This window comes from Pinus tabuliformis, chromosome 5_2, assembly GCF_031772625.1.
Source record: "Pinus tabuliformis cultivar Carrire ecotype Pingquan chromosome 5_2, CPIR1, whole genome shotgun sequence".
Taxonomy (NCBI): domain Eukaryota; kingdom Viridiplantae; phylum Streptophyta; class Pinopsida; order Pinales; family Pinaceae; genus Pinus; species Pinus tabuliformis.
This window is the reverse complement of record NC_142306.1, coordinates 783,770,607-783,793,286: the sequence shown is the minus strand read 5'-3', so window position 1 is coordinate 783,793,286 and position 22,680 is coordinate 783,770,607.

The following is a 22,680-nucleotide window of genomic DNA, read 5'->3' as shown; positions in this document are numbered from 1 at the left end:
ACAAATTACAGAGATAACCATATACACAAAGATGCAGCGGAAATAATACTTCATTTCATTAATGGAAAATACTGACATATGCTTACAAACAGAAATGGCAATAAACTAGCTAGGGCGATGGTAGCTTATCTCTGAGAAGAGATGTGATGGCTACATGCCTCTGAATTGTATTACAATGAGGCTCGAAGGCCTATTTATTGTTGAGAAACAATGGAAAACCCTTCACATACCGAAACCTAACCCTAGAAGATGAAACGCCAAATTGTGGGCCCCGTTTGGGTAAATTGGTACATCAATTTCCCGGGGTCGTAACTTTGGCATACGATCTCCGTTTGACGCGTACGATAGCTCGTTAGAAAGATCTATCCGAGTACTACCACTTTGGGAGGCAACATAGGGCTCGATTGCCCCAGAATTCCAAAAAAACGTCGTTTAGGGCCTCAAAACGGCTCCGGAAGTTCAGGACCCGAAAAACTGCTAAAACCCGAAAAACTGCTAAAAATAGTAAACTGTGCTACAATTAAGGAAACTGAAAATGCTGAGAAAGACAATGGTGGGGGTCCAGGTGGACCTGGCAGGTGGCCACCAATATCCACCTGGATCATTCCTCCCCCCTTAGGAAGCAATGGTCCCCATTGCGTTGAGCTCCTCCATGAGATGAGGAAACCTCTGCTGAACTTGTTCCCTGGTGAGCCACTTGCCCTGCTGAAGGAGTTGGCCTGCTTTGACAACTCGATACAGTTGGATATGCTGTTGGCGAGTGTTCTTGATCTGTGTGTCCATGATCCGATCAGTTGCAGCTTGTTCGATGCAATCTGGATTTAATTCTGTGGGTTTGAGCTGTTCTGCAATGTCGGATGTGTCTAGCAATGGTGGAAAGTATGGCCGAAGGCGGTCCACATTGAACACTGGGTGCAGGCCAAGGAATGGGGGAATGCTGAGCTCAAATGCATTGTCTCCCATAGCCTTAGTAATGGTGTAAGGACCATATCGAAGTGGTCTCAATTTCTAATAGGCTCCAGTAAGGCGTTCCTTTTGCAAATGCAACCAGACTTTGTCGCCCACCTGAAACTTGTGTGGCACCCGGTGTTGATCATGTCGCTGCTTGTACTTGGCATTTGATTTCTCAAGAATGTCATGGACCTGCTGGCGAATATGTTGGATGCGCTCAATGAAGCTGGTGGCCTTATCTGTTTCGGACTGGACATGAGCTGAATTCATGTGAGTAGCTGCAAGTGGCATGGCCACATCAATGGGGCATAGTGGCTGGAATCCTAAACCCACCTGAAAAGGGCTATGGCCAGTGGAGCTGTGAAGAGCTCGGTTGTAGCTGTGCTGAACATAGGGGAGGCTCTCGTCCCATGTGCGTGGATGCTTTGAGTTATACATGCGCAGAATGTGCACAATCATCCTGTTGACAACCTCTGTCTGGCCATCAGTTTGAGGATGGAAGGCTGTGGACTTCGTGAGTTTGGTGTCCAGCATTGACCAGAGACTGGACCAAAATGTGCTGAGAAACCGACTGTCCCGATCTGAGATGATAGACTGTGGGATCCCAAAGTGCACCCACACTCGTTCAAAGAAGAGTTTAGCAGTGGCTTCTGCTGTGATATTCTTCTTGCAGGCCATCATAATGGCCATCTTTGAGAACCTGTCGACGACCACAAAAACACAGTCATTTCCATGCTTAGTGGAAGGAAGGCCTGACATGTAATCCATGGAGATGGATTCCCAAGGTCGACTAGGGGTAGGCAACGGGGTATAGAGGCCTTGCTTCTTAATGGTCGGTTTGGCAATGGCACAGGCAGTACATGATCGGATGTACTTCCCAACATCCTGTCGAAGATTCGGCCAATAGAAATAGTTTTGCAGTACTGCCACTGTTTTCTCGACCCCGAAATGCCCAGCAGCCCGACTGTAGTGTGCTTCCCAAATCATCTTGGCACGCTCGCTTGAAGGAACACAAAGGTGACCGAGGTGGCATAATAGGGCATCCTGGAGGTGAAAATCTGCAACCTGCCGACCCTCCAAGAGTGTCTGGTATGTGTGGCCGAATTCTGGGTCGCTTTTGTAGAGAAGTGGCCAATCAGAAGTCTCGTGCCCGCAAGAGTTGAGCACGGTGGTTAGCGCCATGATCGGTGGTCGACTGAGGCAATCTGCAACATTATTGGTGCTGCCCTTTTTATACTTGATATTCAAGTGAAACTGTTGCAGGTATGTAGACCACTTCTGATGGCGATCATTCTGCAATTTCCCTTGGGTCTGTATGAATTGCAGAGGTCGGTGGTCTGTGTGGATGACCGTTTCCTTCCCCAAAATGTAATGCTTCCATTGTCGGCAGGCCTGTACAATGGAATACATCTCTTTATCATAAGTGGGGTACTTCCGGACTGTGTCTGAAAGTGTTTCACTGTGATATGCCACTGGATGTCCATGTTGAGTAAGGACTGCCCCAATAGCATAGTCAGAGGCATCTGTCTCGACCTCAAATGGTTGTTGTAAATCTGGTAACGCGAGCACTGGTGCCGTGCAGAGGCGATCCTTCAACTCCCTGAATGCCTTCTGTTGAGATTCAGACCAAAAGAATTTTGCTTTCGCCCCGCCCTTGGTGACTTGACTCAAGGGCCAAGAAATATGAGAAAATCCCAACACAAACCTGCGGTAGAAGTTGGCAAGACCTAGAAAGCTGCGGAGCTCTGTTAGAGTGGTTGGAGAGGGCCAATCCCGAATGACTTGGACCTTGGCTGGATCGACATGCACCCCCTGTTCATCAATGATGTATCCCAGATACTGGACCTCGGTCATGCCAAAAGTGCATTTCTCCAAATTGGCACATAGCTTGTGTTGCCGCAGTGTTTGGAGAACCTGTCGGATGTGGTGGAGGTGCTCTTCCCAACTCTGGCTGAAGATCAGAATGTCATCCAAGTATACTACTACAAAGGAGTTGGTGAATGGCCGCAAGATGTCATCCATTAGCCTCATAAAGGTTGCAGGAGCATTCGTCAATCCGAAAGGCATGACCAACCATTCGAAGAGGCCCTCCTTGGATTTGAAGGCAGTCTTCCACACATCTGAGGGTTCAATTGGTACCTGGTGATATCCTGACTTCAGATCGATCTTGCTGAAATATTTCGCCCCCTTTAGTTGGTCTAGGAGGTCATCAATCCGCGGGATCGGGTACCTATTACGGACAGTGATCTTGTTCAGCGCCCGATAGTCAATACAGAGTCTCCACGTCCCATCCTTCTTCTGTACCAACACTATCGGGCTCCCACAGGGCGAAGAACTCGGACGGATGTGACCTTTCTGTAGGAGCTCCTGAATCTGCCTCTTGATTTCATTGTTCTCCAGAACGGAGCGCCGATAAATTGGTCCATTGGGTAGCGGCGCACCTGGGGTCAGATCAATGGAGTGCTTGACTTGACAGTGCAGAGGAACCCCTGCCGGGGAGGTGAAGATGTCTTTGTACTCCTCCACAATCTTGTCCATTTGTAGCTGCCGTGCAGAGGGACCTCGTTTGGAGGCCGCGGCCACTGTCTTCTTCTTCCCTTGAGGGCGTATCATCAGGAAAACAAATTTCCTGGTTTTGGAAATGATCTTACTGCATTGTTTTGCAGTAATCAAAGAGATGGCGGCAGGTGGTGGTACCTCTGGTATCCTGAACAACTTATTTCCCAATGTAATAATAACAGCACGGGGCCTTGATTCATACACAGCATGTCGCTTCCACAAGTATGGTTGTCCTAGTAATACATCACAAACTTCAAGGGGAGCAATGTCACACAATACCTCATCCGTGAAGGGCTTGATGTTGTATGGAAGGCGACACTGCTGGCTCACGCGAAGATCTCGCCCTTGGTAAAGCCACCCAATGGTGTATGGTTGTGGATGTGCTGTGGTCGGTAAGCCCAACCGCTTCACGACCTCTGCCGAAATGAGGTTCTTTTGACTCCCGCTATCAACAATGAACTGTATCGGGGAGCCCTTGACCCACATCTGGGAGTGGAAGAGACGCTCCTCCTCCTCTGGATCTTCGGGTTCATTTTTCTGGATCTTTGCGGTAGCAACAGTGGCGCTGGGATCCGCATCAATGATCTGCTTCCCTTTTTCATACCCCTTATCGGGTTCTGACTCAGAGTCGGAACATGCATCTGATTCTGAAACCTTTAGCTCAGCCACCAGTGACTGTTTGGCCCGACACTCACTTGTGTTGTGAGTGGAGCTCTTATGGAACTCGCACCATTTTCCAGTGTCCTTTCTCGGCTTCGCGGCGTTGCTCTTTGCTTGCAGCTTCAGCTGGTTGTCTTGGGCTGTCCCGCCTTGGCTTTGTCCTTTGTTCTGTGGTTTAGGGGCACCTTTCCCCTGCTTTGGATTCGCAGATCCAAAGTCTCGCTTCTTTTGTTTAAACTTCTGCTCGACTTTGACGGCATACCGGTATGCTGCGCCGAGCGAGGGGATGTTTAGGAACTGTATTTCTTCCTGGATGTACTTGTGCAGGCAGCCACGGTATTTGAGTATCAAATGTTGCTCCGAATCCTTGATACCCAACTTTGTGCGAAGGGTATGGAAAAGATTGGTGAACTCCGGCACATCTTGGTCCCTTCCCTGCCGCAGCGTGGTCCACTTTATGTATTCATCCTCATAGCTTCCGACAGGGTAGTACTGCTCCTTGATGGCATCCCGGAACGAATCCCAGGTGGGTGCGGCTGAAAATAGTGAGCCAGTACTTTCATCCTTCTGCTCGCAGTAGGTTTCCCACCAGTCCTTGACGTGGGGGGCTGCTTTGAGAAGAGCAAAAACAATCTTTTCCCGACTCGAAAATTCATGAACAGAAAAATAACCCTCTAGCAGATTTAACCATTTATCTACGGCATCGGCGTCTATCTGACCCTCGAATATGGGGATTTCAAAATTAACTTGTACCTTAAAGGGTGTGGCGTTTCCAGAGGAGCTGCTGGAAGCCGATGCGCCGCTTCTGGGTAGCCGCTGAAGGATCTGCACAAAGCTGTCCATCATCGCGTTCCGTTGTCGCTCGAGCGCTTCTTCGAGCAAGATTTTGATGGGATCTCCTGCCCCCTCGTCTTTCTTCTCGTCCGCCATGGGAGGCCGTCGGGATTTGCGAGGCTGGTCTTGCAAAGGTTCAACCAGTTCAAGCCCTAACTCCTTATATCCCGACCTTGTTGGGGACATGCAAAGAAAAACAGAGAAAAAGCAGACCGCTCTGATACCACTGATCCAGATTTAAGCAGGAACGCAACAAATTACAGAGATAACCATATACACAAAGATGCAGCGGAAATAATACTTCATTTCATTAATGGAAAATACTGACATATGCTTACAAACAGAAATGGCAATAAACTAGCTAGGGCGATGGTAGCTTATCTCTGAGAAGAGATGTGATGGCTACATGCCTCTGAACTGTATTACAATGAGGCTCGAAGGCCTATTTATTGTTGAGAAACAATGGAAAACCCTTCACATACCGAAACCTAACCCTAGAAGATGAAACGCCAAATTGTGGGCCCCGTTTGGGTAAATTGGTACATCAATTTCCCGGGGTCGTAACTTTGGCATACGATCTCCGTTTGACGCGTACGATAGCTCGTTAGAAAGATCTATCCGAGTACTACCACTTTGGGAGGCAACATAGGGCTTGATCGCCCCAGAATTCCAAAAAAACGTCGTTTAAGGCCTCAAAACGGCTCCGGAAGTTCAGGACCCGAAAAACTGCTAAAAATAGTAAACTGTGCTACAATTAAGGAAACTGAAAATGCTGAGAAAGACAATGGTGGGGGTCCAGGTGGACCTGGCAGGTGGCCACCAATATCCACCTGGATCAGGCTCAGACTTATTCTTCGACTACTAATAACAATGCTTCAATTTCTCCGTAACTCTCTCGAATGACTAAGGCTCATCATACTCAATATGATCCTTGAATGCTATTAGAAGTCCATTGATGAATATTTGAACCTTTGCTTGTCATCCTTGAGGTAAGGCAGATACCTCAAAAACTCCAGAAAATTGGTCATGTACTCTTCATATTTCATGGAACCCATCTTCAACCCATATAACTACTTAGTCTTTCCATCATAATATCCCTCAGAGAAGTACTTCTTTCTGAAGAGTCTTTTAAACTCATGTCAACTCAACTCTTCTGCCTTGATTCCTTTGACATGCTTCACGTCTTCCCACCACATATATGTTTTTCCTTTGAGACTGAAAATAACTATGCTCAACTTCATATTCTCTATATAATCATGCAATTCAAGAAACTTCTTTATCCTAAGAAGCCATGTTTCTGCATCTTCTGGTTTCTTCATCTCTCCATCAAATATAGGAGGCTTGGCTTTCTTGAACTCATATGGAAAGTATTGCTTCTCAATCCTCCTATAAGGATGATGGCGGTGATGAAATGATGTATCTCCGAACTATAACTAGAATAAAATCCATAAGAACTACCTCCCCTTTCAGGTGTATCAAAATCATCTACCACCTCTAATTGTGTCATCCCTGTCCAACCTATATCTTGACCAAGACCTGCTACCATATGCCCCATTAGTACTTTCCTCATGTCCATGAATAAATCTTAGTTTTCCATGTCTTTCCAAATATGATAAGCGATAAAGGATAATTGCATTAACCCTGGCTTACCTTTCCTGAAGTTTGGAAAGCCTTTCCTATGACTCAATTATCCTATCATCATATGCCTTGTAACTTCTTATTTCTGCGTTCAGCCTTCTCGATGTATATGTTATATCAAGAGGGTACTCATCTCCTTATTTATCAGTTGATCTATAAGGAGAGTAACGTGAGCTATATGTAACAGCCTTGGTGAAAATTCCATGTAATAAATGTTAAAAAAAATAACCACGGATGACTTGGACACTTATTCCAAGTTGAATGTTTGGAAAGACATCCTAGGGGGTGTTCATTTGGTTTTTTATGGCTAAGTAAATTGGAAAATCCAATGGCTAAGGCATTAAAAGGAATTTTTGGCACATTTATTTATGAAAATAATTGAAATTAGGAGAAAAGGGAGGTAAAAGGTAAGAGGTTGCATGTAAGAAGAAAAATGAAGGAAAATAATGGAAAATGAAGAAAATAGAGGCCTCATTCATAAAAAGGCTTATAAGGATCAGTTGGTAACCTTTTGTTAGTTGAATTTTGGATCTCTTTCACATTATTCTCTCTCTCTCATACTCTTGGATACTTAAAGTTTTCTTGGAGCACTCTTGGAGGGTGTGGCATACTTGGATTCTTAGAGAAAGAAGGAAAAGAAAGAGCAGAAAAGTGTAAGAAGGTATCTACATCAGTAGCTACATCAAATTTTCTTACAGGTACCAAGTTGCATGTATGATTTCTTCCCTAGTTTTGGCATGCATGGCATATGCATGTGGTTTCTTGGTTTTGATCTGTCATTGGCATGGAGGATTTCCGGGATCGAAAGTGGATTGCCTAGCCTTGCCATTTCCTAGATAGCCATGGGGATTGTGGCTTTACTTTCATTTCTTGCTTTTTGTTGGTTCTCAGGTTACCTTAGCTTGGGGTGAGTTACTAGTCCTCAAGCCTTGGATGGAAAAACACTCTAGAGCCCTGTAACAGCTTGGGTTGAGTTAATATCCCTAGAGCCTTGGTTGGACAAACACTTTGGAGCCTGTGGTGGGTTGAGTTTTAGTCCTAGAGCCTTAGTTGGAAAAATGCTTGGGATCTCGGTATAAGTTGTGGGTTGAGTTACTAGTCCTGGAGTCTTGGTTGGACAAATGCTCTGGAGCCCTGCAAGGATTGGATAAAGACCGATCTAATGATGGTGTTGTGATGTCCAACCATGAGGTGGAATCATTGTTTGATGGGTTGAAGTGAATGACCTATGGAAGCCCTGGATGAGTTTTGATTGATGTGTTTTATGAGATCCCACATTCATGCTTGGAATATGGCATGAGGATGAATCGTTGAAGAGCGATTTGGATTAGCCATTCTACAATCAGGTGGAAAATGGTAGTTCCATATCTAGTTGGTTCATTGCATTCATTAATTAGAAATACTTTCCATTTATTTTCATGAGTAAAATTACTGATGTATCATGGATTTTATGGCTGATATGTTTGTTGTATTTTTGTCCCTATTATGCTAGTTATCCACACATTTTATGAGAGCATCTATGTATGGATCTTAACATGTTTTTACTTGTATGTGAATGGATAAGGTGCCTATGACCTAGTAGAGGATAATGCAGAAAATGACATGAGGGAACAATGGGTCATAGTGATTCTTAGATAAGTATGATATCCCTACACTTAAATTTGTTGTTTACACCTATATGTTACATGTCGATGATATGTTTGATGAAATGCCTGTCATGGCTAGCAGGCATTCATTCAAGGTCATGAACAAGTATTTTCTTTATTACTTTCATTTACATGTTAATTTACTAATTTGAAGAGATGGACCAGTTCTGGGCAGTGCCCTGGGCTTTGAGCCTAAGAAAATGGCTTAAATCTCGGGGCCACTCGCACAACATTGAGAATTTGGTCCACAGTCATTGGCAAGCAGGCCTCTGAGAGTGAATTTAGGTTGTTGGTCACTACCTTTCCCATAGCATGAGAGCTAATACGGACCAGGAGACCTAAAATAATAGTGGGACCCAGGGATAGGTTGTCTGATTGGATGACTTGTCTTCTAAGGGTTCTGTTGATGATGTTGTATGTATCTATGGTTTGTTTCCATCGGTTCCACTTCCTTAAGGTGACTTAGGAGGTTGAATCATATCATAGTGACCTCTCATCACATATTTACCCCGGTTGGCTGGTTGCTTGGGTAGATGTGGGAGGAGGGTGTTACAGAGTGGTATAAAAACATGGTTCACCCCTCAGACTCGATGGACTATCTGTTGGTCATGCATGCATGTCAGTTTCATGTGTGTCTCTTACACTTATGTAGTTGTTGAAATTGCTTGATGTCAGATTAAGGTTGTAGTATGGTTATCATGGAGAATTTGTTATTGATTTCATGAAATATATTTAAAATGTGTATGCATCTGACTGTTTATGGATTACATGTCGCTTACATGTCAATTTCATGGTACCTACTTACATCCTTGTATGTTAGGTTACATTTTGAATATTTTGATTACATAGATTAATCTTGTAGGCTGATTACAATAACTAATTGATTATGTCTGACTACATGAATTTATGTGCATTTGTAGTTGTTTTGGAATTTCTTATGCATACTATGGGTTGCAGGTGGAAATGTGTCTAATGGAGTGATGGTTGTTGTCATGAATGAGGTCATAGCATGCATTGTTGATATGGACTTGCATTGATGACTAGATCCTAATTAGAGCGATGTTTATGTGTTGATACATTTATTGGTGTATATGTATATGATGTTATGATAATGTTATACATGTATCATGCTAATTTGGTGCTCTTATAGACAAGTATCCTCCTTGAGCAATGCTAAGGTATGTTGGTTTATTGTGATTTGGTTTATTTGACATATTATGCCTTCTAGGAAGAAATATCAAATGGCTAGTAAGACAGTTGACTACAAATACTCTCCCTATGAATCCGAAGAGTATTATGGTGTTGGGAACCACTCTGGCTTGGAAGTTACATTGAGAAGTTTAAAGGAGGAGATAAGGAGTTGTAAGGCAGATAATGACATAATCATACAATCACAGGAAAAGTTAGTAGAGATGAATGTAGTAATACTTCAAAACTTATCATATTTGTAGTGACATGGACCACTACAGACCAATCATGAACAAGAAGATAAAATTGATGGGGCATACAATAGTAGATCGCATGGTGATCGTCGATAAGATAGAGATGATACAACTAGAGATGGAAGATTATTGGAAACTCCGAGACAAGAAGGGATAGGAACATGTATGACTCTAGTTTTTATTCAAATAAGCACTATGATCGTCATTCATATCATCCTTATAGGATGAGGGATAGAGAGTATTTTTGGGATGAGTTTAAGAAAGTTCAAAGCCACCTACTTTTGATGGAGAGATGAAGAGATCATAGGATGCAAAGGCATGGTTGCCTGGTATTAAGAAGTTCTTTAGGTTGCATGAATACTATGAGAATATGAAAGCTAGAGTGTCTACTTTCAGTTTTAAAGGTAAAGAAGACATTTGGTGGGAAGACGTAAAGAATGTCAGGGACATAAATGAGGAAGATCTGACTTGGAGTGAATTTGAGCGGCTATTCAAGAAGAATTATTTGTTAAAGATATACTTCAATGATAGGGAAAAATAATTCTATGAACTAAAGATGGGATCCATGACAAACTATGAGTACACCAGTAAGTTCTTTGAACTATTGAGGTATGTGCGTTACCTCAAGGAGGAGAAGTGTAAGATTCAAAGATTCATTAGTAGACTATCAGTTGCATTCAAAGACAAAATTTAATTCAATAAGCCTAGATCATTAGAGGAGGCCATTCAAAAGATAAGACATTGCTATGAATAATCGAAGTGCAAAAATGAGACTAAGTCAGACTGGAGAGGTGATGTAAAGAAGAAAGGAAAATGGGATAAAAAACGAGTAGGGCCATAGAGTGCAAATAACAAGGAGAATGTTTCATTTCCTAAGAAGTTCAATGCATCATATAGAGGATAGGGAAATCAGCCTCAAGAGAATAGTAAGGAGTCCGTGCATTGTTGGACTTGTGGTAAATATCACCTTAGGAGAGATTGTCCAAAACATGAGAGTTGTAGACCTCAAATATATAGTGGACATGAGGCGTAGAATGTCGGAGATGTAGTCTAGAGTATTCCTCATATTTATGCAGTCATAGACAATAGGTAGGCAGAACATCAAGGATCTATCATTAAGATGGATGGTAAGATTTGTGATCAAGTTATTTCTATTTTGATTGACTATGGATCTAATTATAGCTATGTTAGTCCTAACTAGATGGATAAGTTTGCTTTGAGTAAGGAATTTCATGCAAAGTCTTGGTTAGTCTAGTTGGCTACAAGCACAAAGAAGCGAGTTCATCATTGGGTAAGAGCTTTTGCATTTGACTTAAATGGTATGCCTACCACAACCCATTTGAATATATTACCATTAGGTTCATACAATATTCTATTGGGCATGGATTGGTTAGATTTACATAGAACAAAGGTTCACTTCTATGACAAAGCTATTGAGTGTGTTGATGATAATGGAGAAACAAGAGTCTTGCCAGGTAAGAAGAAAGCCACATCAATTAGGATGGTGACAACTATGCAAGCAAAGTGTAGCCATAGGAAATGGTGCGAGCTATTTCAATACATATTTCTAGTGATAAAAGTAATGCGGCTGAGGATGCAGATGCGTGGAGTAGATATCCAGTGTTGCAGTAGTTTCAGGATGTATTTCCTGAGTACATTTGAGTTAGTTCTAGGGGCATCTCTAGCATCAAAAGCACCTTACAGGATGAGCATACCTGATTTGGCTAAGTTAAAATTTCAGCTGAAGGAAATGTTGGAAAATTGATACATTAGGTCAAGTGAATCACCATGGGGTGTACCAGTCTTGTTTGTGAGAAACAAAGATGGTACCCTCAAATTATGCATTGATTACAGGAAGTTGAACCAAGTGACTATCAATAACAGATATCCTTTGCGAAGGATTGATGACTTGTTTGATCAGTTGAAGGGAGAAGAAATGTTCTCAAAGATTGAATTGAGATCTGGATACCATCAGGTAAGCATCAAAGAGGAGTATATATACAAGACTCTATTTAGGACCAGGTATCGGTGTTATGAGTTTTTTCTTGTTCCGTTTGGCTTAACGAATTCTCTAGCTACATTCATGTGTTTTATGAATAGTGTGTTGAATCCATATTTAGATAAGTTTGTTATTGTGTTCATTGATGATATACTTGTATATTCTGAAAATGAGGAAGAGCATGTCGAGCACTTAGTAGCAGTGTTGAGGTTGTTGAGAGGGAATTAGTTGCATGCTAAGCTCAAAAAATGTAGTTTTTTCAAGCAGAGGTACACTACTTGGGATATGGTGTCTCCAAGGAAGTCATTGCAGTAGATTGAGAGAAGATAAGGGCCATCATGGAGTGGGTAGATCCTAAGAGCGTGGATGAGGTGAGATATTTCATGGGTCTGGCAGGCTACTATAGGATGTTCATTAGGGACTTCTAGTAGATAGCTTATCCAATTACATCATTGTAGAGGAAAGGCAAGAAGTTAGAAAGGACTAAAGAGTGCGAGGCTCGCTTTGAGCAACTCAACCAGTTGCTGACACATGAACCAGTGCTATAGATTGCATATTTGGACAAATTGTTTGTAGTATGTAGAAATGTTTGCAAGAGAGGGCTCAGTGGAGTCCTTATGAAAGATGGATAGGTAGTATGTTATGAGTCTCAGAAACCAAACAAACATGAGCAGAACTACCCAAAGCATGATCTCGAGTTGACAATGATTAGAAACGCATTGAAGATGTGGATGCACTATCTTCTTGGAAGGTGGTTTATTCTTATGAGTGATCACATTGGGTTGAGGTATTTGTTTGACCAACCAAATTTGAATTCCAGGTAGGCTATGTGGTTGGCCATGATCAACGAGTTGGCTTTCGAGATAAGGTCTATCAAAGGCAAAGAGAATAGCATGGTGGATGCTCTTAGTAGAAGGATACAGGTACATCACTTGGCAGTTATGAGTTCTTATGGGACAGATTTACAGGACAAGATCTTTTGGGCAGGATAACAGGATGTTAGATATATGGGGTTTGTGCATAGGTTGCATCAAGGTATAGGTATTGGTAAAGGTGATGAAAAGGTACAGGTATAGGTACAGGTAGTAGTATAGATACAGGTAATGGCATAGGTACAGGTGTACAAGACTTGGACTATTTTCTTACAATAGATGGATTGGTCAGGTTCTGAGACAGGATATAGTACCATATAGTAGTGAGCTCAAGAATGTGATCTTGAAGGAGTTTCATGTGAAACCATATTCAGGTCACCCAAGTTACCATAAGACATTCACATCAGTGAAGAGGTATTACTATTGGCCAAATCTGACGAGGGATGTAGTAGAGTTTATGGCGAGATGTTTCAATTGTCAGCGAGTGGACGCAGACTGTAAACATCCAGGTGGACAACTATAGCCAATCATGATTCCAGAGTGGAAATTGGAGGTCATTTCCATGGATTTCATCACAAGGTCGCCGGAGACAGTGAAACATCATGATTCCATCATGGTCATTGTGGACATGTTAACAAAGGTTGCGCAATTTGTTCTGATGAAGTCTACATTCTCAGCTAGTGATGTGGCATAGGTATTCATACGAGACATGGTTAGACTACATGGTGTTCCAAAGAATATTGTATCATATAGGGATGTGCAATTCACTTCCATGTTTTGGAAGGAGTTATTTGAAGGTTTGGGCAGATAGTTTGCCTTCAAAACAACTTATCATCTGCAGATGCATGGATAGATAGAGAGGGCCAACGGGATATTAGAGGACATGTTGAGGATGTATGTGATGTATAAACAATGTATATCCCCTTAATAGAGTTCACATACAACAACGATTATCAGGAGTCAGTGAGGATGAGCCATTTTGAGGTAGTTTATCAACGATGCTGAAACTCTCCCAGTAGTTGGAGTGATCCAGTTTGTAGGGTATTGATTGGACCAAATATGTTGGAAAACATGGAACAAGAGATGCAGGTGATCAAGAAGAATCTTAAGGAAGCACAGGATAGGTAGAAGGTCTATGCTGATAGGAACAGGTTGTTCGAGGAGTTCCAGGTTAGGGAACAATTGTACTTGCGCATCAAACTGAAGAAGAGCTCCTTGCAGATTGGATCATGTGCCATGTTGGCACCATGGTTTGTGGACGATTCGGTATTATTGAGAAGACTGGGCCAATATCCTATTGACTTGCACCTCCTCCGACAGTGAAATTCCACGATGTTTTCCATGTCTCATTGCTTAAGAAGTATGTTAAAGATGATGATTATGTAATTGAGTGGTATGTATTATAGGTGGAACCAGATGCAGAATTCCAGTCGTAGCCTCGATGGATATTGAAGAAAAAGGTGCTCATGCTATGCAATCGAGCAATTGAGAAAATTAAAGTGAAATGGAAGCACTTTTGGCCCAATGAAGCTACATGGGAGATGGCGGTTCAGACGTGGGTCATGTATCCTTCCTTGTTTTTTGGTTGAGGCAAAGAAATGTTGATATGGTGTTCTGGTGTTTTCTTATGGTAGTTTGGTGATTGCTTATGGTGATTTAGTATTCTCTTATGATGGATTGGTACATGCTTTATGGTGGTTTAATATTTTCTTATGTTGGTTCAGTATATGCTTTATGGTGATTGATATATGCGTTATGATAGTTGGTATATTCTTTATGATGTTTTGATATATGCCTAGATATGATGTTAGTATATGTTTTGATGTATGTTTTGATATAAGATTTGGCATATGTTTGGTATATATATTTTTATGATGTTGCTATATGTACACCTGCATACGGATGTAAATACTATAACAAGCTATGTTATAAATCCCCACTATGTGGTATGTGTGTTATGTTATTAGACTATCATGTGGTTATTTTATCATGATGTTATGATGTCATATGGGTTTTTCTTGAGCAAGATTTTCATTGTAAATATCGTAACTTGTTGTGTTTTAAAGCTCCACTATGCGATATGTTTTCCTAGTGTCATGATGTTATGTCTTGAGCAGATCTTTCATTGTAAACACAACATCAAGCTCTGTTATAAAGCTCCATAAGTAGTATGTCTCCTTTTAGCAGTTTGATGAGGTATAAGTGTGATTGAATACCAAGGATGATGTCCCCCAAGGGGGATGGTTTTGTAACAACCGTGGTGAAAATTCCATGTAATAAATATTAAAAACAATAACCATGGAAGAATGGGACACTTATTCCAAGCTGAATGAGGGCAATACCCCATAGCGGGTGTTCTTTTGGTTGTTTATGGCTGAGAAAATTGGAAAAGGAAATAGCTAAGGCAAATAAATGAATTTTTGGCACATTTATTTATTAAAATAATGGAAATTAGAAGAAAAGGGAGGTGGAAGGTCACAGGTTGTGTGCGAGGAGGAAAATGAAAGAAGATAATGGAAAATGAAGAAAATATAGGCCTCATTCATAAAAAGGATTCTTAGGATTAGTTGGTAACCTTTTTTCAGTTCAACATTGGACCTCTCCCTCATTATTCTTTCTCTCTCATACTCTTGGATACTTAAAGTTTTCTTGGATCACTCTTGGAGGGTGTGGCATATTTGGATTCTTTTAGTAGGAAGGCAAAGGAAGAGTAGGAAAGCACAAGAAGGCATCAACATCAACAACTACATCAAATTTTCTTGTGGGTACCGAGTTGCATGTATGGTTTCTTCACTAGTTTTGGCATGCATGGCATATGCATGTGGTTTCTTGGTTGTGATCTGTCATTGGCATGGAGGATTTCCTGGATCGAAAAGGGATTGCCTAGCCTTGCCATTTTCTGGATAGCCATGGTGATTGTGGGTTTTTTTTCATTTCTTGTTTTTGGTTTGTTGTTTTGTTTCCTTAGCTTGGGTTGAGTTACTAGTCCTAGAGTCTTTGTTGGACAAATTCTCTGGAGCCCTGTACTAGCTTGGGTTGAGTTACTAGTTCTAGAGACTTGGTTGACAAACACTCTGGAGCCCTTTTTGGGTTGAGTTACTAGTCCTAAAGCCTTGGGTGTACAAACACTCTTGAGCCCTGGAAGGCTTGGATAGAGATACATTTGAGGATGGTGTGGTGATGTCTGAATGTGAGGTGGATGGCCTCTGGAACCTCTAGATGGGTTTTGATTCATGTGTTTTATGAGATCCCACATTCATGCTTGGAATATGGCATGGGGGTGAATGACTGAAGAGAGATTTGGCTCAACCATTCTATGGTCGGGTGGAATGTGGTAGTCCCATCTCCGGTTGGTTCATTGCATTCATTAATGAGAAATCCTTTCCGTTGCTTTTCATGTGTAAAGGTACTGATGTATTTATGGATTTGACTGCTAATATGTTTACTGTATTTTTGTCCCTATTATGCTAGTTATCTGCACATTTTATGACAACAACTATGTATGGCTCTCAACATGTTTTTACTTGTATGTGAATGGATAAGGTGCCTATGACCTAATAGATGATAATGCAGAAAATGGAATGAGGGAACAATAGTTCATCGTGATTCTCAGATAAGTATGAGATCCATACGATTAATTTTTTTGTTTACACATGTATATTACATGTCGATGATATTTTTGATGAAATGCATGTCATCACTAGTAGGGATCCAGTCAAGGTCTTCAATAAGTATTTTCTTTAGTACTTTTAATTCATGATACTTTACTTATTTGAAGAGATGGATCAGTTCTGGGTAGTGTCCCGGGCTTTGAGCCTGAGAAAGTGGCTTAAATCCCAGGTTCTTTGGCACAACACTAACAATTTTGGTCCACAATCACTGGAAAGCAGGCTTGTAAGAGCGACTTTAGGTTTCTAGTTGCTCCCTTGCCCATAACATGAGAGTGAATATGGCCCAAGAGACCTAAAAAAACAGTGGGACCCAAGGACAGGCTGTCTGTGTGGGTTACTTTCCTTTTAAGGGTTCTGTTGATGATGTTGGATGTTTGTATGGTGTGTTTCCATCAGTTCCACTTCCTTAAGGTGACTTAGGAGGTCAAATCATATCATTGTGGCCTCTTGTCACATATTTACCCCGATTAGCGGGTTTCTTGGGTAGATGTGGGAGGAGGGTGTTACACTGTACTCCACCATTTTCATCATCATCTTTGATCTTCTTCTTCATACAAGCATGCCATGTTAGTTAAACCAAATATAGACATAATCAAAATCATACCATAGTGAAGTTAACGGGAGGCTATCTCGTCTACACAATCAGTTTGGATTAGCACGATATATATATATATATATATATATATATATATATATATATATATATATATATATATATATATATCTATATATATATATATATATATATAATATATATATATATATAGATATATATATATATAATGACACCAACATATCAACCTATTGACATAATGCATGATAACTCAAAGTATAAAAATGACTATATAGATGACAACCATAACTACTGCAATGCATGCATAACAATCAAATATATCCCATCCAATCCAAGTTTTCGAACCTTGAATATCTTATATCAATCTATAACCGCTCCTTCCAACATTCACATGCTTTTACAAACTCCTAGGGTAAATGTGAGGTTCAGTGCTGCTATGACATGACTCAAACTCCAAGTTCCAATTATGGAAGTTGGGCCTACAATATGTCTACAAAATCACATCCCTCAGATACCACAAACCACTTAGGAGGCTGCAAACCACCCAAGGTGGTCAATCCCTGAGATAGAACCACTTTTCACTAGGGAAACTCCCCAACCACACCCATAACACTACATTCATGGAGTTATGAGGCTCCAACCGCACTCACAAGATTGCATGTGTGGAATTATGACCTAATGTCTCTTGTTCTGTTTATGCGCTCATGAGATCTATGCCACTTTTTAAGGAAAGCCTTCAGAACATCACCCAGAACTGCCTATAACTTTCCAAAATCATGATAACATTAAAACTTGAAGCAAGAACTTGACCTAGAATTCCTAGTAGACATTAGACATATCATAAACATATGGTAAACGTATAACTTACATGTCATGAATGCATATATGATCACAAGCTTCTGAAATTCATTTGAGAATCACCAAGAAAATGTAATCACTCTCAAGTAGCTACAACAAAACTTGTTAGCCCATGCATTCATCAACCATTCAAATACTTATCAAATCATGAACAAGATCCAAAGCTATAGCGCATCATAGAACCGTGCTTATAACCATCATATAAAAAAATTATTAACCAAGACAAATCAATCATCAAATAAACATAATAACAAGTAAAAGTGCTCATACATCATAGTAGTAAAACATATCTTATTAGCATATGAAAAATCAAACCAAGCCAGGAAATTCCATGTACCACTTGACCATATATTGGGTTGAACCAAATATTTCTTTTAACCAATCACCTTCATGCCATATTCTAAGCATGAATGTGGGATCTCATGGGATAAGGCAAGACATAATCAACCAGATACTCGAGAGGTTAAACCACCTCCACCCTCATGCTACAATGATATCACCTAAACTAGTCCCAAGATCACAAAACCAAATTGAGATTGGAATCCTCAAAATTTATTAACCATACCTTGAGGAATTTTCCTATCTCCACTCACCTGTCAAGGGCTTCCCAAAGAAAACCATCTCCAACCCAACCCTTGGGAATTTTCTTGAGACCACCTCACCCGGTTTCAAAACCTTCTGAAAATCCAAAACTCAACCAAGAATGAATCTGATAAATCCGTTGTTATCTAGGAAATGGCAAGGCAAGGATGAAACCACTGTCAGGCCCAAAAAATCCCATGCCAATGACAACAAATGAACCAAATAAACAAATGTATGCACCAAGCATTCACACCTCAACTAGGAAATCACACATGGAACTTGTTACCTACAAAATCCTCCTAATGAAGTTATTGGTTCAACCTTATCCTTTATTTCCTTTCATTTCCTTTATTTTCATTTTCTTTCATTTCTCCAAATCCAAGTGAATGCAAAAATTCTCCAAGAATACTCTAAGTGTCCAAGAGTTTATGAGAGAGAAAATGAAAATAGGGGTAAAATGAATTGAGAAAATGTTTTGAATTGATCCTCTCACACCCTTTTATTTTTTATTTTCCCTTTTTCTTAATTTTCCCTCTAATTTCCCTTGCATGCAAATATGTGTCTCTTAACATCCCTTTTATCCTAATTCAATTTATTTTCATAATTAAATGTCAATTATTACCTCTTTTTCCTTGCCAATGCCTTTTCCAATTACCATAGCCATAACTAAAGTAGAAGTGATCCACAAAAGTGTTTTCCCAACATTTAGCTTGGAATATGTGTCCCATGACCTTGGTCTTATTTTCCCTTTATTATCCTTTATTGCATGAAACTTTAACGTGGGTTTGTTACAAATTTTGCAAATACAATGACGATTTTATGTATTTTCATTGTCAAGGAATCTAGTGATGATGTGATTCTCTTTAGTTGCATTTTCAATAAATTAAATTATGATATGGTTCTATTTAGTTGCACTATAAAGGAATTTAATGGAGGTATTTTAGAGTTGATATAACGTGTTCAACTTCATGAACATGTATTATTGTCGAGTTACCAAAATCAAGAAGTGTTTTATGAAAGGTGTGGATATCCCTCTTACCAGTAACTAGTAAGACTAAATTATCATTGACTAGTGGTGAGGCACATGGGGGAGAGGTATGTACTTATACCCTTTTGCAGATATGCACTTCCAATCTTAACTCCACCTTCTACTTTATGCATGAAGTATTTTACCATTGTTGGAGAGATTTTTTGGTCTGTTGGATGGTTGAGATCTGATTTCATCCTGTGGTTAACTGAGATGTAGTTTCTAACATTGTATAAAGATGTACTTCAATGAATTTGTTTGTTTAAGTTACATGTTTTGTATTACGCTATTTACTTACATTATATATACTCTAACATTCACAATATATAATTTGTAGCTAGTTGATTACCTTATGTCATGTGTGCTTTTCTTTTTGCAACTTTATTTCTTTCATTATTTTATATATTTATCAAATTTGCAAATCCTATGATTAGTAAAATAATATTATGTTTTCTTTTTCCTTCAGACGTAGTTTGTGTTTGCATATACTTTCCCATTGCATGTGAATTCTTAAACAAATCTTGAATAAGGAATGGAGGTGTATTTTATCCATTCATGTTTTTCAATAGCTCTTCTAATTGTGTTATCATTTCACCCTATTCATCTTCTAGCTTCCCAAGCCTTTGCTGAAGTTCCAATAAGTTATTCATCAAAATTAAAATATCTTGGTTGAGGATCAAGATATCCTGGTTGGGCATTAAGATATCTTGGATCAGTGCAAACAACTCTTCCTACATGCCTCTTCCATAGCTCCCTTCGACCATTTATCTCACTATTAGTATTCAATAATAACAACTAAAGGGTGGTATTCTGAGTGATAGAGCATGCTTCCCCCCTTAGTTTGGGTTACCGGTTTTCTTGAACTACTATGATACACTCTAATGAAAAGACAAATTAATAACGCCAAGAATATCAAAATCATGTCTGAAAATCCTAATAGAGTTTCCATTTAAAGTATTTTTTTCTTAAAACAAAAACAATTTTATAATTCACTTAACTAAAAAATACTTCTAATGTTAAAATGTGAAGTAGTCTTATAAATCATTTCCCTTGAGAAATCTATTAAATCCTAAATATGAAATTCAAAATGATAAAGAAACTTATTCTTATTTGGAACAAATTTTATTTTTAAAATTATTACGAAGGTTCTTATATTCCAAAAATCATTTTAATTTACTTTTTTAATAGTTCCTACCAAGGATTCATGTGGACTCCTCTACAAGCGTCGAAACCTTTCATGGAATCAACTATAAATTTATAATCATTATGGCTCAAGTTAATAATGTGTGAGAGTAGCTCAGAAGGCTTTATGTATCTGAGGTTGTTCACACTACTTTTTGTTAGTGGGTCTTGTTGTTCACACTATTATCTATGGATGTATCTCACATGGGTGTGGACCTGTATTGGCATGATCTCGTATGGTTATGATCTCACTCTGGACTTTCACTTTATAAGGTTTTTCTATTGATATAATCTCATTGTAATCGTATTTATCATGATATAAAAGAACTGCAACGGATACAACCCTATGACGTCTAATATAATATTACTACGGTCTCGCCCTTAATGGCATTAAATCTCATCCTTGGCATCACCCCATGGCATATCTTTGTCACATCTTTGGATGGTCACTTTAATGGAATTTGTCGCATCTTAGTTTTGTCTCACTATTATGGTTCCTTTGGAACCTATGCAATATGGTTAGTATCATGACATATATGCGATATGGTTGGAATCAATTCACTTGGTTCCTTGGAATTATTTGTATGGATCCTGTCGATAGGTATATATGGTTCCTTTGCATAACATCACAAATAATGTTGCAACACACTTTGTCTCATTGTAATGGTAGTCACATTATTGGTTTCACATATGATCTTATGATATCTACCTTTGGCATCACTATAATGGAAAATTTTCTCACTCTTATGGTCTCGATTCACCAAAAAAATATTCACATAATTATGGTTTGGTTTCTCTGCAATAAGCACAACTCCTCAGTATGTATGGCTCATCATTTCTTGGAAATATGATAGTATGAATGGATCATTGTTCCTCTACAATATGACATGTGTTTGAATCATAATTCCTCATAAATGTACACAGTGTGTATGGCTTCATGTTCTAGCATCGTAAGTATTTGGAGAATTAGTATTGGTATGGCATCAACCGATATGCTCAATTCCTTGGAAATTATACTTGGCATCCTATGTATGGCATCCTCAGCTTCCAGTTCTATATGACAACCTATGCATTTCAATATGTATGATATCACTACATTATGTGTGGCATTCTTTACATTACAGTATGGCATTCCTGCACAATGTGTATGGCATATTTGAAGTCTATGCATGAGTAGTATTAGCATGCTCATATGGTATTAGTGGTATCTATATCATATATATTGTAGCGATAGTAACATCTAATTTTATCATCAATACATAGTTTCACATTACCTATCTTGTGGCATTCCTGCAATAGTATCAACTTATATAGAGACGTTGCCTACAAAAACCCCTGAAGAGAAACACTCATTATTGATTATGATATATGTAAAGGCCTTGGTGTTATATTGATTGACATTGTTGTATGGTTGATATATCTCTCTTTTGATGTACTTTTTATCTCATTTGAATAATTGATGAATATCTAATAGAAGAAGAATCTTTGGATGGGTTTTCTTGTTTATGGTTTTTTTCCCTAGTCTATGAACAAACCTTGGTGTCTCTATTTGTGCATGCTTTCCTTCTATTTTTATTTTATGTGCCGATGCAATGTTGATGTTATTGTTATTTCTACATAATTTCTTACTATGTTATGATGTAATGAGGTGAATGCATGGAAAGTTTAGAAATGAAATTATCAAAAGAAAATAACAACATAGCCCTAAGAAAACTTTAACATGGTATCAGTGCTAGGCTAGAAGAAAAGTCATTTGATTACACTAATGATGAAAGAGGTGAAGGTATTGGAGACCTAAAATGATGCTAGTCTTTGAAGGAAACCCTAGGCAACTTTGTTCTAGCAAGAGAAGTTAGGGTTTAGTGGATAACATGAGGTTAGGGTTTGATAAAGGCTTGATATCTATAAGTCTTGAAACCCTAACATGATCAATGAGAAGTTGTTCTATCTCCTATAAAAAATTTATTGCTACCCTAGATGGGCTATTCTCAACATGTGAGATGATATGTTGTTGCAATAATCTTATTGATAGTTGGGTCTCATCGCTGATGAAGACAATTGAAAATATTGAAGATGCCAAGTTGAGGCATATCCTCTTTTGATAACTTCTATATATGGTTGATGATATGTGGTATCTCGTGATTAAGGAAGGAAGGACCTGGAATTGGGCTACTATGGATGCTCA